This window comes from Lycium ferocissimum, chromosome 8 (assembly GCF_029784015.1).
Source record: "Lycium ferocissimum isolate CSIRO_LF1 chromosome 8, AGI_CSIRO_Lferr_CH_V1, whole genome shotgun sequence".
Taxonomy (NCBI): domain Eukaryota; kingdom Viridiplantae; phylum Streptophyta; class Magnoliopsida; order Solanales; family Solanaceae; genus Lycium; species Lycium ferocissimum.
The window spans coordinates 10,304,067-10,319,293 of NC_081349.1; positions in this window are offsets into that span (position 1 = coordinate 10,304,067).

The window sequence follows — 15,227 nt, forward strand, 5'->3', positions numbered from 1 at the left end:
CAGGTCATCCTTAACTGTTATAGTATCAGCAGGAACAACCAACGACAAGTCTCCCATACACTTTCTCAACATGATACATGAAAATTGGGTACCAAATCTTGTGGTAACTCGAGCTAATAAGACACTTGGCCAATCCTTCAGGGATCCTTCCTATATGGCCCAATGTATGTGGGACTAAGTTTTCCTTTCTTCCCAAATCTCATAACACCTTTCATTGGTGAAGCTTTTAAGAATACCCAATCATCAACCTGAAACTCTAAGTCTCTACGCCGCACGTCCGTTCAGGACTTTTGTCACGACCCAAATTACGGATCGTGCGGGCACCTACCTGATTACCTCCTAGTAGGCGAACCTTCACCATCTACACATTATTGAGACTCATTTTTTTCCGTTCAATAACTGATAATCATAAACATTAAGTGAGAAAACATAAGTGACACTTTTTATAAAATTTAAAGCTTACAGTTTTTCGGGACCTAGCTTCAAACGTATACAAGAGCTTGCTGTACGAGAGAATAAGCTTAAAATAAAACGACACAACTTCGCCTTGGAACGAGATGCACGTGGTACGTAGGAAGATCTCCGCCACCGTTAAGTGAAACCTTCAAGCAATAACCTGAAGCACATCTACACCCGAAAAGGGTGTGTAAGAGTAGTATTAGTACACCACACGTACTAGTAAGCATCATAGGCCGACTAAGATTAGTTCACGCAATACGATATAAAATCAATTAGAATAAATAGATAGGTACAGCCGTAACACCTTTTTAAATCCTACCCATACTTAAACAATTCTGACATAACATGCTCATAACCCATTACCACGTCAACGCAACACTAGGAAGTAAAGACCAATAGACAATAAACGATTATATTCAAGAAGGACTCCTAGACCAATTAAACCATAACAAATTATAAAGGACATACCTTAACCTCCCTATCAACCAACATTAAGTGGGACCACTAATTCTTACCTTCTTCCTCCTTACTTTAACGTTCTCGTAATTTAACAATTATACATAACAACACGACAGCCAACATTAGACATTAGCCAAAACTCACTTATCAATTACAAATAAATCTAAGTAAAAGCAATACAACCCACACAACTGTATCTCAACCGTACTTTCAAACCTGGGCCATGCTAAATGAACACATCACCTTCCCTCATTAGTCAACGGAGCAATGAAATTACACGTAAACATAACCGTTCAACCACAAGGGCAAATCAACTATGAAATCACTGAATGAGTCACGATTCAATGTAATACAACCAAGACGAGAATCACCTCTATCACACGCAATGAAGTAAGTAATATGTAATGCAACCCGAGTTAGTATCACATCCGTACACACATGCTAGATGGTAATGTTTGCCCAAATAGCCATGACCTGCAGGGGACCCATGGTGTCCATGTACCACTCGCTCCGGAACTGACCTCGGATCACAAGCCTTAGCTAGGCCATATCCTCACCCCAGGTCAAATGTGCCTTTTCGTATATATATATATATATATATATATATATATATATATATATATATATATATATATATATATATATATATTCTATTTATCACAATGTGTATTTCATGTATTTCCAATCATCGGTAAATATGAAATATGATCGCTTAACAATATCAATATCACGATCACAAGGCATCATGCCACAAGTCATAATAAGACCCAAATAACTCTGTTCATTACTCACACACATATGAAATCTGATAAATCACGACACGAATACTCTAATGAAGACACGTGCAATTACTAAACGAGTCACCCCGCCAATTAGCACAACAAGTTCTATAATGATCAACTCAACACATATGCAAATTCCCACTTTCTAACCTTATCGCTCTAAGGACATAAACGCGACCATATCCCCTCAAGACTAACAATTATTCACCTTGGTCCAATTATTCACTCAATGGTGACAAGCACACATAATTCAACAATGAATATAAATATATCTAAGGTCTAATCGAACTTCGTGTCTGAACACCTAATCATGCTTTCTCCTGTCATTCTACAACATATATACGACTTACTAATCAAAGTCTAACTCAAGTAAACCATAACCTACCTCGAGGCCGAGAAGGTACCGCGAACCATTATGGAGTCTTCATCATTTGCTTTCAAATTCGGAGACCAAAACGGGGTAGTCTTGCTCAAGTCTCTGTGCGTTCTGTCCAGAAATTCTCCCAAGTGACGGCTTAGAGAAGGTTTGGTGGAACGTGGGATTTAATCCCGTGATAGGGTTTTTAATCGGGTCTGGTCCACTCGGACTACTGCAGCGGTCTGCTTGTCCGCTATGGTGGACTCGCAACGGCGGTGCCTAGACCGTTGCTGGGAAGCGATCTTATCCGGGCCCACAAAATTTTAACTCCTACCAATTTGATCATGATAAAATAAATATATGCGAAAAACTCCCTGTGGACTAATTTCATAACAAGAAACATGGTTTTTTATACGCGGCTACGGAAGGTCTAATAACGACCAGACGGGTCGGTATATCAGATACCAATTAAACAATCGTTCGTCCCCAAATGGCCTAGGGTGGCATGGGATTAGACGGTCATGTCATCTTAAGTGCTACAAGGTCAAAGGAGTTCACACTAAGATCGTGATATATTTTTTTCATCTGAGGCCTTCGTGCACCGGTGGAAGATTAGTTTGAGTTTGCACTCAAGGTTAATTGCTAACGGACGCTAATATTTCATGCTATCCGAAAGATATTCGAAGAAAACACCGAGCTAGGGAAAAGACTGGGTATTGCACCCTTTTGATACCACTGGACCACGTAAGGCCATACATATAATTTTAAAAGGCAGACTTGAAGTGCACGGTATAGACAAACCTATACAGTCAATAGGATGGGACGATGAGCCGCTACCATGGCTCGGGACCACGGGGGCGAGATTCCACTAGTTTTACATATCGCTTGCGTTAGTGGTGACCGTTACCACTATAGCGGCCAAGATACCCGCTGCAAATGAGGGGTGGTTCATCCTACCTTTATGCCCATTATTCTCCCCCTCCTTAACCGATTCACTCCCCCTACTTCCCACGATTTTCCCTTTTCATTCACTCTCCTAACCCTCTAATCTTCCCCCTTCACTCCCATTTAAACCCCTCCCCACCTCCATTCACTCCCTACACTTCACATTCCACAAGAAAATGCAAACTTTGGTGCAAACAAGAAGGATCAGATTTCTTAGCAATACTCTCAGGCTCTTGCTATTTTAAGGTATGTGCCCCTCTCTACCACTCTAGAAAGTGATTAGAGGCCTATAATTCAAAAAATTTCATGTCTAAACGGTTGGGTATAGTAGGAACTTGATTTATTTTTGTGGGACAAGGGTTTTAACCACTTGGGAAGGGATATCTCCAATTGCACCATTTTATTGACGTTCAAAAAGTCTCAAAATTGTTCATTGCTTAAGATTCACTAGATTTTTAGGGGTGAAGCCTTGTTGGGGTGATGGGGTGCTTGTAGAAGAGTTTTTCGATAATGCTTGAAATTTCGGGTCTATTTGCTGTTAAAAAGATGTTTCATGGGGTGTAAACGACATGCATTTTAACATATCACCCGATCTATGTCGAAATTTGTAGAAATTGGGTCAAAATTTGAGAAGCCATTTTTGGGGGAAACCAGGGTTTTCTCGCTGGGGAAGATAGGTTCACTGCAGCGGAACCTGTTTCGCTGGCACGGACCCTCCATAACGCTCACTGGAGCGCCGACGCAGACCAAGGGAAATGGATATGTTCGCCATAGCGGTAACCGGGCTCGCCGTAGCGGGCTCGCTACCGCGATAATGGTATCGCTGCAGCGGGGCTATAGAGGCAGAATTAAAATACTACTCACTTCACACCTGGGTTAATTTTCTTTTTCTTTTGTTGGTTTTTCCTTCGTCTGTCCTACATCTAATTGCAGGTCTATTGTGATACAATACTAACTAACATGGTTTCATTGCGTAGGTACCTACTTTCCTCTGGACAAATGGCCCAACACGAAGAAGCTCCCACCTGTGAAAAATTCCCCACTCCCCAAAGCAGAAGGCGCTATGTGGAGCGGCAAAACAAGGTATTGTTGGCCGATAGGGGCTTCGTTATGGATGAAGTGGATGAGTATTCCCCGAATTTCAACTATCTTCAAGCCATGGGGTGGCACAAATTGGTGGACCTTGGGAGATGCAATGCTAATTGGGTCCGAGAGTTTTACGCTATGCTTCCTACGGTAGATTGTTCCTCTCCGGATCCGAAGATCCTGATTCGAGGGGTCAGGGTGAAAATTAGGGCCGAGGTGATTAATGTAATCTATGAGCTGGACAACATCTCGAACAATGAGATGATTGCCAAGGACCACGATAGTAATGGTCCTTGGTTAGTATCTATGCTGGTTTCGGAGAACAAGAGGCATAAGGTCACTTGGGTTAATAGCCTGTAACAGCCCGATATTTTTCGAGTGAATTTTAGAGTTATTTTCTTAATTATAGCCTACTAATTTTAACGAGTTCAATACCGTTGCAGGTACTAATTATATCCATATAACATGTATGTATATATATTTATTGTTGAAAATATTATTTTATGATATAATATATTAAATGGTGCATGAATTAGTTAAGTTAGTGAGTGGGCCAGGCCCACTACTCTTGTGACTGTGCACGTTATATTCCAAAGGGAGGAGAAAAAGTACAAGAAAAATTATTAATCTGTTTCTAGTCTAAGGAGAGAGAAGGGACAAGAAGAGGGCATCGGTTACTGTGTTCAAAGTTTGACACAGTGCAGTTTATTTCCCACAATTACCAAGGCAATGCAGTATACATCTTGAGATTTATATTTTTTTTTTCCTTATAATTTAGTATGTAAGCCATGGATTGTGTTGCAAGGGTGTTAGGTTAAATAGGATTGGATAGCATGAATTATTAATAGGACGTAATCATGATCTAATGATTAGGGGAAACAAAGAATTATAGTAATTGATGGTGAGTTGTGGAGTTAGAGATATAAATTGGTTTAAAGGAATTAAATTGCTCGTTTCTCTCGGTAAATTGTGCACTTTCGCCACAAAGGCTCATATGGGTTTCCAATAAGACAATAGGTTTTCAAAGTGGCAAATTACTCTTGTTTGTTTCAAGTCACCAATCGTGCTGTTTTTTTTAATATTTGTTTTATTTCTTTCTTTATTTAATTACACATAATCGTCATTATTAGTATTTTGGTACTAAAACATATGTATATAGTCGGTTGGTAAAGTTATTAGGATACGCTTCTTTCATTTAAAGAAATTGTGAAATTTTGATATAGAATGTTAGAGATTTAGTGGTTATAAGGCAAGTGAGGCTTAAACTCTTAGTTTACTTGCTTTTCATAAAAAGCATATGGTTTGTGTTGTATGTATGCATTTAAACCATTTAGTTCGTGTGAGTGGGCAAGCATGATCTAAATTGGATAATTTTCAAGTTTCTAAAGTAATGACCGTATGAGTCCTTTAGCGTAAATTCGCTTAAATAGATACTATTTATATAAATGTAAAGTTTAGAAGTGGTATTGATTGGATGTATGTTCCACTTATCATATCTTCGTAGGGGCATACTTCCACAGTCCCATTGATGTTCGGAGAGATAGATGCTAGAATTTTAAGTAACCCGGTAAGATGGGGTAAATAATGCCCTCTCCGAAGACGGGGTAAGACATAGACAAATACGTACTATGTCCCGTGAGCATAGATTCGTATTCAATAGTGCATCTATTGCTCGTCCGGTAAGATGGGGTAAATAATGCCCTCTCCGAAGACGGGGTAAGACATAGACAAATACGTACTATGTCCCGTGAGCCTACATTCGTATTCAACAGTATTTCATGTATTGCTCGTCCGGTAAGACGGGGGGGTAAATAATGCCCTCTCCGGGAAACGGGGTAAGACATAGGTAAATACGTACTATGTCCCGTGAGCATAGATTCAGATTTAGAGTATTTCATGTTTTGCTTGTTTATGCTTCATGATTTCAGCTTTAGCTTCAGTGTTTGTATATATTTGATATACTTGTACTGTGTAATTGCTTTTATGCATTATCGTGATTTCAAAGACTTGCCCTGTGGGTAAGCCGAGAGTGTCGATGATCTTGTCGGGTCTTTTAGACTCACACTTGTGATGTTGTATGTGTGTGTGTGTGTTAACGGTGACCAGGTAGCCGATACTTGATTCATTCCAACTTTGTTCAGTCCGGGCTTCAAGAGAGGTGAGCCACCATTAGATCATGGCGGCCTCTTCTTCTTTAGTTGACTTAGTAGTATTCCGAGCTACGTCTCGTACTTTTATATTCGTACTAGTAGTTCCATGACTTAGACATTTTTATGGGGTTTATGGGCAAGACTCGCATTTGTATTTCGCTTCCGCACTTTTCTTTATATTATGAGACTTTGCGTATTATTCATTTTATTCGTTAATTTTCGCATGATTAGCTTAGAGGGTTCGCCTTATGGGTAGAAGCTCGTCAGGTGCCCGGTCACGGCCTGAGTGTCAGATTTGGGTCGTGACAAACTTGGTATCAGAGCACTAGGTTTCAATTTCCTTGGAGTCATGGAACGATGCCCGTGAGCCTTGTAGATCGGCACGGAGACGTCCGTACTTATCTTCGAGGGGTCGCCGGGTATTTTAGGAAAAATTTCCTTCTTTCTAATTCTTATCGTGCCATTAAAGTTGAATAAGGAATTAACCCTTTTCTTGTTCGGGAACGTACGGCTAGGACTCGATCTTCTCGCATCCGCGGGCGAGGGGTGCACCGCAAAGACGAGGGAGAGCCGGGTCACGAGGACGGCCCGAAGACGACAGGCTGCTATGCCTAGAGGTAGACCCCCAGCTGCCAGACAGGCACCACCCGAGCTTCCGACAGAGGAGGATGTCATGGACATACCAGCAGCAGCCCCAGTAGAGGGAGTTACAGTTTCACACCACCGCAGCTATCGGTCGTCGACGGTTTCGGCGATGAGGCTATTGTTCCTCGTCTAGGCGGGGTTATGCCTCCACCTACTTCTCGTACTCGTGAGGGGGGGTGGTCGACACCGCCCACTCTTACCACAGAGCAGCGGGTTGCACAGGACTTTCAGACACCACCACCTGGTTTAGCTCCACCACCAGCTGAGGTGGTAACACAACCAGCAGTTCATCCAGGGGGTGCAACTTTGGTTACTGGTAGGAGGGCGAGTGCTACAGATGAGCTTAGAGCTTTCATGGGTTTCGGACCACCGAGCTTCGATGCGACCCCTACGCCGGTGGGTCCCCAGAGGTTCATAGACAGTGTGAGAAGATTTTGACGACCTGTGGTATCTTGCACACTCACGGGGTTGACTTCACGCTTTTTCCACCTTTCCGGATTGCGCAGTCATGGTGGACTACTTTGAGTCGTAATAGCGCGCAGTTTGCCCCCACTTACTGGGGCCCGCCGTGACACTTTTTATGGACAGTTCCTTCCTCCTAGTCGCCGGGATGCTTTGCGCGATCGCCTTGAAAAGCTTCGTCGAACGACATACGACCGTGGCACAAGATGATGCAGTTCACCAGGTTGTCTCGTTATGGTCTCGAGATCATTCCTACTGAGGAGGATCGGGTCAGGAGATTTGTGAATGGGTTGATAAGGTCCCACCGTACCGCCTTGGCTACTGAGGTGCGGAGGTCTACCTATGATCAAGTTCTAGATAGTGCTATGCGTCGAGAGGATACTATCTGCAGGACAAGACCGAGCGAGAAGGAAGAAATCGCGTACATCGCGGGTATCCAGCTTTGGCTCCATCCGGGAGCAGGGGTGTTCGTGGTGGGGTCATCTAGACCTCCTCGCCGCTTCACATAATCATTCTCGTGACTCACCTAGTTCTCGCCGCCCCGGCCAGGGGCAAAGGGCAAAGAACAACACCAGAGACGTAGTTCTTTTCAGAATAGGGCTTATCGTTGTTCTTCTTGTGGGAAGAACCATTCAGGCAGGTGTATGAGGGGTTTCACTGGATGCTATACTTGTGGGGAGCAGGGTCATTTGTCTTTTGCATGTCCTAGAGTTGTAGGCGCAAGCCACCATAGCCCTCCAAGACAGGTGCCATTGCGGCCCCACCTATAGCCGTTAGCTCCAGCAGAGCAAAGCACACACGGTGTCGGAGCAGCCCAGACAGGTACTCAGGTGCACAGCAAGGGTGGACAGCCCCGTTTCTTTGCTTTGGCCAGACAGGATGTTGATGCATGTGATGCAGTAGTCACAGGTATTCTCACAGTTTGTTCTCATCCGGCATTTACCTTGATGGATCCTGGATCCACTTATTCTTATGTGTCCCCATTCTATGCTACTTGTTTGGAGCGGGTACTCGATTACATAGATGCGCCTTTTCTAGTATCTACCCCAGTTGGGGAGTCTATAGTGGTAGATCGAGTATATCGTGATTGTATAGTATCTATTCAGAGTACAGAGACCTTGGTGAATCTTCACGAGCTTCAGATGGTCAGTTTTGATGTCATCATGGGTATGGATTGGTTGGCAGCCTGTTATGCTACACTTGATTGTCGTAACAAGCTAGTTAGATTTGATATACCTGGAGAGCCGAGATTAGAGTGGAAAGGTACCACAGCCGCTCCAGAGAAGCGGATCATTTCTTATTTCAGGGCCCGCAAGTTGATTAGCCAGGGCTGTTTGGGATTCATAGCCACGGTTCGGGATACTCGAGCTGAGACAGTGACTATAGATAGCATTCCGGTTGTACGGGACTATCCAGATGTATTTCCTGAGGATTTGCCAGGATTGCCTCCCACCCGAGAGATTGAGTTTTGCATAGATACTTTACCGGGGACTCAGCCTATTTCTATTCCCCCGTATCGTATGGCACCTGCTGAGTTGAGAGAGCTGAAGGAACAGATTCAGGATTTGCTTGATAAGGGCTTCATCGTGCCCAAAGCCGTGTCACCTTGGGGTGCTCCAAAGATTATTTGTGAAGAAGAAGGATGGTTCTATGCGAACGTGCATTGACTACGTGCAATTGAACAAAGTCACCATCAAGAACAAGTATCCACTACCTCGTATAGATGATTTATTTGATCACCAGGTGCGTCTGTTTTTCCAAGATTGACTTGAGATCGGGTTACCATCGCTGAGGATCAAGAAAGAGGACATCTCTAAGACAAAGATTTCGGACTCGTTATGGCCATTATGAGTTTTTGGTCATGTCTTTTGGGCTTACTAACGCCCCAGCAGCATTTATGGATCTTATGAATCGAGTGTTCAAGCCTTTTCTCGACACTTTTGTTATAGTATTCATTGATGACATATTGATCTACTCCCGTAGCCAGTTGGAGCATGAGGGTCATTTGAGGGCGGTGTTAGAGAAGTTGCAAGAACACAAGCTTTATGCCAAATTCTCGAAGTGTGAGTTCTGGTTAGATACAGTGGCGTTTTTAGGTCACGTGGTTTCTAAGGATGGTATTCTAGTCGATCCAAAGAAGATTGATGCAGTGCAAGAAGGCCTAGACCTACTACTCCTACCGAGATCGAGTTTCCTAGGGCTTAGCCGATTATTACGTACGCTTCGTGGGAGATTTTCAAATATAGCCGCACCGTTGACCGATTGACGCGTAAGAATGTCCAGCCTGCGGACGAGGAGTGTCAGTTGAGCTTTCGAAAGCTCAAGACAGCTTTGACTTCGGCTCCAGTATTGACTTTGCCTACTGGGGAGGGAGGCTATTCAAAGGTATTGTGATGCCTCAAGAGTGGGTTTAGGTTGTGTTCTGATGCAGAGAGGCAAGGTGATTGCATATGCCTCTAGACAGCTTAAGAATCACGAGAAGAACTACCCGACTCATGATTTAGAGCTAGCAGCAGTGGTCTTTGCCTTGAAGTTGTGGCGGCATTATTTGTATGGCGAGCCATGTGAGATATTTACGATCACAAGAGTCTTCGATATCTTTAAGCAAAGATTTGAATTTGAGGCAAAATGAGATGGCTTGAGTTACTAAAGGATTATGATATGACAATTTTGTACCACCCGGGAAAGCTAATGTAGTGGCGTATGCTTTGAGTAGGAAGTCAATGGGTAGTTTGGCTTCTATTTCACCAATCGACCTTTAGCTATAGATTTTCAGCGGTTGGCCAATAGTGGTGTTAGACTTGATGCCACGCCTTGTGGAGGGATACTTGCTTGCGTAGTTGCACAATCTTCTTTGATTGAGCAGTCAAAGCTCATCTTCGAGGATCGCTTGCTTAAGCTCAAAGAGCAAGGGAGCAGGACGACTAAGAGAGCGACTATTGACTCCGACGGAGTGTTATGGCATGATGGCAGTTATGTGTACCGTATGTAGGAAACCTGAGGCAAACTATTATGGAAGAAGCTCATAGTTCTCGCTATTCCATACATCCGGGAGCTACAAAGATGTATCAAGACTTGAAGAAACATTTCTGGTGGATGAGGATGAAGAGAAACATATCTGATTATGTGGCTCGTTGTTTGAATTGCCAACAGGTTAAGTATGAGCATCAGAAACCTGGAGGGTTAGCTCAGAATCTGGTTATTCCCGAGTGGAAAGTGGAGAGAATCACTATGGACTTCGTGGTAGGCTTGCCACGTACTCGAGGAGACATGATTCAGTTGGGTGATTGTGACGTACTTACCAAATCCGCACATTTTATACCGGTTCGTACTACATTCACAAGCAGAAAGCGCTAGCACGCATCTATACTCGTGAGATAGTTCGATTGCATGGCGTGCCCATTTCTATCATTTCGACAGAGGGTCACAAATCACGTTCTCGCTGGCAATCTTTTCGAAGGCTTTGGGTACTAAGGTTGAGCTCAAGATAACATTCCATCCGTTGCATCGATGGTCGGCCGTAGCGGGTTATTCGTATCTTCGGAGGACATGTCGAGGGCACGTGCCATCGATTTTGGAGGTCATTGGGACGAGCAGTTGCCTTTGGCAGAGTTCGCCTATAATAACAGCTACCACTCCAGTATTAAGATGGCTCCATATGAGGCTTTGTACGGTAGGCGGTGTCGTTCTCCAGTTGGTTGGTTCGAACCAGGTGAGAGGAAGCTTTTGGGTCCGAGATGGTTCAACAAGCTTTGGACAAGGTAAAGGTAATCCAAGACCGGCTCAAGACAGCTCAAAGCTCGCAAAAATCCTATTCGGACAAGAGAGTCCGTGATCTTGAGTTCATGGAGGGTGATATGGTACTGTTGAAAGTATCGCCCATGAAGGGTGTCATGAGATTTGGCAAGAAAGGGCAAGTTAAGCCCGAGATATATTGGTCCTTTCGAGATCCTAAAGCGGATAGGAGCAGTTGCGTATAGATTGGCTTTACCGCCGTCCTTAGCAGGAGTTCATTCAGTTTTTCATGTTTCTATGCTCCGAAAATACTCTAGAGACCCGAGCCATATTGTTCAGGTTATTGACCATGAGACAGTTCAGCTTGATAAGAAGTTAGCCTATGAGGAGGCCCCAATAGCTATTTTGGACAGGCAGGTTCGCCAGCTGAGATCTAAGAGTATTCCTTCTGTAAAAGTCTTATGGAAGAACCATCCGAGTGAGGAAGCTACTTGGGAGGCGTAGCAGACATTCGAGACAGATATCCCGAGCTTTTCTCTTGAGTCATGTCAAGAGAGAAGCTCCAATGCATATGTGCATTGGTTATATACTCTTTATGTGTTTTCACGAGGATTAAACTAGTAGATAATGCGTTTATATATTCGCATTTATGTGTTGACTTATTTGAGTTACATTGGTGTTATATTGTTATTTGTAATTTTGCATGATGGTACGGGTCGCCCGGTGCCCCATTTTGCATGTGATTGATGGTATGGAGTCGCCTAACTCCCTAGTATATGTTGATTTATTTATGATGTTTGTTGGTGTTGCTATTAGTGGTTTTATACCGTATATATAAGTGACATTAGTCATAATTATAGGGAAACTCGCCCAAATTTCAAGAGGGCCCAAGAGACTTGTCGAGACAAGCTAAGGTTGTTAATGTGTTGCTCTTTGACCACGCGAAGAGTTTTTCCTACGTTCGAGGACGAACGTTATTTTAAGGAGGGAGAATGTAACAACCCGATATTTTTCCAAGTGTTTTAGATTACTTCCTTATTCATAGTTTATTTAATTTTAACGGTCTTGTATCAAAGCATAATTATGAAATATATTCATATAATATGTATGTATATATATTTAGTTGTATATATTATTTATATATATATATATTATGAAATGGTGCATGAATTAGTTAATAAGTGGGTTAGGCCCACTACTCTAGTGACCGTGTACGTTATATTTCCTAAAGGGTGTGAGGGAAAGTACAAGAAAAATTATTAACTTATTTCTAGTCTAGGAGAGAGAAAAAACAAGAAAAGGGATCGTGTTTCAAAGTTTGACACAAGCCATAGCATAACGTGAAGTTTCCACAATTAGAAGAAAAGGAAACATCTTGAGATTTATATTTTTTTATTTATAATTTAGTATGGCCGGATTGTGTAATATGGTGTTTAGGTTAAATAGGATTTAGCATTTTATTAATATCTAGAGTAATTGCATTAATGATTGTAGGGAAACAAAGCTACAAAATTGATTTCAAAAGTAATGAGTAAAAGAAAAATTGGTTTTTCTCGATATTAAATTGCACAAAGTAGCTTTCTGCAAATTTTTTGCATAATTTCTTATTTGCTTTCTTTCTATTCCTTCTTTCTTTAATAAGATTTTCAAAATTGTTTTTAAAGTGGCAAATTACTCTATATTTTTTAAAGTCACCAATGGTATCGTTTTTTTAGATATTTGAATTTTTTTTTTTTTTTATTTAATTACACACAAATCATTAATATTTTGAAGGAAAACAAAATATATTCATATAGTTTACGTTATAATCACTATATTAGGATTTTGAGACTACAACATGTATATATATTTAAAAAATTGTGAATTAATGGTATTGAATGTTAGATATTTAGTTTTAAACCTAATAATTTAGAATCAATATAGAATGTAGATTTATTGACTAAACCTAAAATAGGATTAGTTTTAGACTATGGCTAATTTGGAATTTATTTATGGTATTTTGAATAGATTGAGGCTATTGGAGATTGTTTGAATGAAATTTGACACTTCAAGAGAGGTTGCGTTCCGTTATAAGGCAAGTGAGGCTTAAACTCTTAGTTTACTTGCTTTTCATAAAAAGCATATGGTTTGTGTTGTGTGTATGCATTTAAACCATTTAGTTCGTGTGAGTGGGCAAGCATGATCTAAATTGACTAATTTTCAAGTATCTAAAGTAATGACCGTATGAATCCTTTAGCGTAATTTCGCTTAAATAGATACTATTTATATAAATGTAAAGTTTAGAAGTGGTATTGATTGGATGTATGTTCCACTTATCGTATCTTCGTAGGGCACACTTCCATAGGTCCCATTGATGTTCTAAGAGAGATAGATGCTAGAATTTTAAGTGACCCGGTAAGATGGGGTAAATAATGCCCTCTCCGGAAGACGGGTAAGACATAGACAAATACGTACTATGTCCCGAGCATAGATTCGATTCAATGTAGTGCATCTATTGCTCGTCCGGTAAGATGGGGTAAATAATGCCCCTCCGAAGACGGGGTAAGACATAGACAAATACGTACTATGTCCCGTGAGCATACATTCGTATTGTATTTCATGTATTGCTCGTCCGGTAAGATGGGGGTAAATAATGCCCTCTCCGAAAGACGGGTAAGACATAGGTAAATACGTACTATGTCCCGAGCATAGATTCGATTTATATTTCATGTTTTGCTTGTTTATGCTTCATGATTTCGTACTTTAGCTTTAGTGTTTGTATATATTTGATATACTTGTACTATGTAATTGCTTTTATGCATTATCCGGGATTTCAAAGACTTGCCCTGTGTAAGCCGAGAGTGTCGATGATCTTGCCGGGTCTTTTAGACTCACACTTGTTGATGTTGTATGTGTGTGTGTGGTTAACGAGTGACTGTGTAGCCGATACTTGATTCATTCCAGCTTTGTTCACCCATTTTATTCGTTAAGAGGGCGAGCCACCATTAGATCATGGCGGTCTCTTCTTCTTTAGTTGACTTAGTAGTATTCCGAGCTATGTCTCGTACTTTTATATTCGCACTAGTAGTTCCATGACTTAGACATTTTTATGGGGTTTATGGGCAAGACTCGCATTTATATTTCGCTTCCGCACTTTTCTTTATAATAGCGATGATGATCATGAGGAGGGTGGGGATGGGGCTAGCCCTTCATAGCCTCCTGCTTAGAGACCCTTGGAGCGGATTGAAACCGAAATGGCGGCCATGAAAAGTGCGATATTGAGCTTGTTCTGGCCTTCCACGAGGTCAGGTTCATCTGGGTCGTCGTCGGCCGAGCTGGTCGTTCCGAATAAGGTGAAGAGGTACCTAGATGCTCAGTCCAAGATGTAGGAGTTGGTAGACACTTTGCGGTGGCGCCCATATTTCTATGGCCGAGACCTGTGGTAGCTTTCCTCGTGAGGACCTCGAGAAATCCAGCTAGCATGTTCGGGGAAAATGCTGGTTCGAATGAAGGGCATCAAGAGCTCTTGAAGGCTTTGGACCCAAGGTGAAGCTCCCCAAGGCGACCGGGCGACCCACACCTGCCAGCTTTTCCTTGAGCCGCCGGCTCGACAACGACTCTTCCGGCCGGCTCCGAAAACGCGTGGTCAGGTGACGAGCCGCGGTGCGATGGCCGGGGCGAGCGGGGCGGTGGCCAGGTGGAGAGCCGGGGGAAGGGGGTGGCCTTGGTGCTCTTCACCACCCCCCCTTTTAAACATGGTTTTTATTGCCCCATGGGCCTTTTTTTAAAGGGGTTTTTTTTATTTTTTGGGGGTTTTTTTGGGGGAGTTTTAACAATTTTTTTTTTTTTATATTTGTTTTTGATAACCGGTTTTTTAAGAAGACCCCCGTCCTCATTGGTCTGGTGTTTTTTTTTTCTTTTTTTAAAAGTGGGTTTAGAATTTCGGTTTTCTTTTAGTTTTGAGAAGGGGAGAAATTGTAAAAAGGGATTCGTCACGAAAAATATGCCACCCGGGGGATTTTAAAAGATCGCCGGGAAAGTCGGCTTCACATCGGCGAGGATTTGAAAATGTGAAGGTCCATTGAAACAATCCCGTTTTTGGAGAACCCGCAAGCGGGGCACACCGCGCGCGGGGTCCGGGCCGGGGTTTTTCTACCCCCTTTTCAA